A 992-nucleotide genomic window follows, 5' to 3' on the forward strand; every position below is an offset into this window, starting at 1 on the left:
CTAACTTTCACTTTCCCTGTGGTTACTCTGGTCTGATGATCAGCTGTCACTAATTTGCTTTTCATATTAATAATGCTATCATACCAGTAAACTAGTAAAAAATATCACCACTACTACTACTATACTAGTAAAAAATATCATAATTGAATAATAATAACAGCATAATGTGATTACATTTGTCCACCTGTCTACCCTAAAGTCTGTAATTCTCCCCTCACTCCTCTATCACAGATATCGACCAATCACGTGCGGCTTTAACCGAAGACTGGGGGCGGGGAATAGAGGACAACAAAAGGCGACTCCCATTTCCGGCTCCTTGTTAGGAACCGGCTCTCTTCGTTCACTTCAGAGATCCGGCTCTAAGAACCGACACGTTCGCGAACGACACATCACTACTTCGGATGCCATCACGTTACAAGAAGGAGGCGCTTGGCAAGAATCTTGGATTGGACCCGGAGAAGCCGAGATTCAGTCCACGTAAAAGATTGCCCGAACCAGACGCTGAATTTTGTCACGCGTTGAAGTGTTCAATCAAAAAGAAACGGCGCAAAATTCTCCCCGACACGTCTGCTCACCTGCAAAGTATCAGCAATCCGCAGGGCCGCATTTTTACATCGTGAAAATCTGGATTTTTACTTGAGACGGTCGTCTCCCCCACCCACCCACAAATTTATTTAGCTATCTATTTGCTATCTCGCTAGGTAGCGGGCTATCTAACAAGCTATCTATTAGCTAGCTAGGTTTAGTAATAATAATAATAATAATAATAATAATAATAATAATAATAATAATAATAATAATAATAATAAAAAATTTGATTTATAAGCGCCTTTCAAAACTCTCAAGGTCACCTTCCAGTCACAGGATAAGTTTTTCTTTGTGGGTGAGCAGCGGCAGCCACACACGCCAGCGGTCACTCAACCCGGAAGTAACTCAAATAGATAAAAAGCTAGGTCGCTAGCTAATAGATAGCTAATAGCTAGCTAGCTAGA

This window comes from Hippocampus bargibanti, linkage group LG08, assembly GCF_051943395.1.
Source record: "Hippocampus bargibanti isolate YZ-2025 linkage group LG08, ASM5194339v1, whole genome shotgun sequence".
NCBI classification, from domain to species: Eukaryota; Metazoa; Chordata; class Actinopteri; order Syngnathiformes; family Syngnathidae; genus Hippocampus; species Hippocampus bargibanti.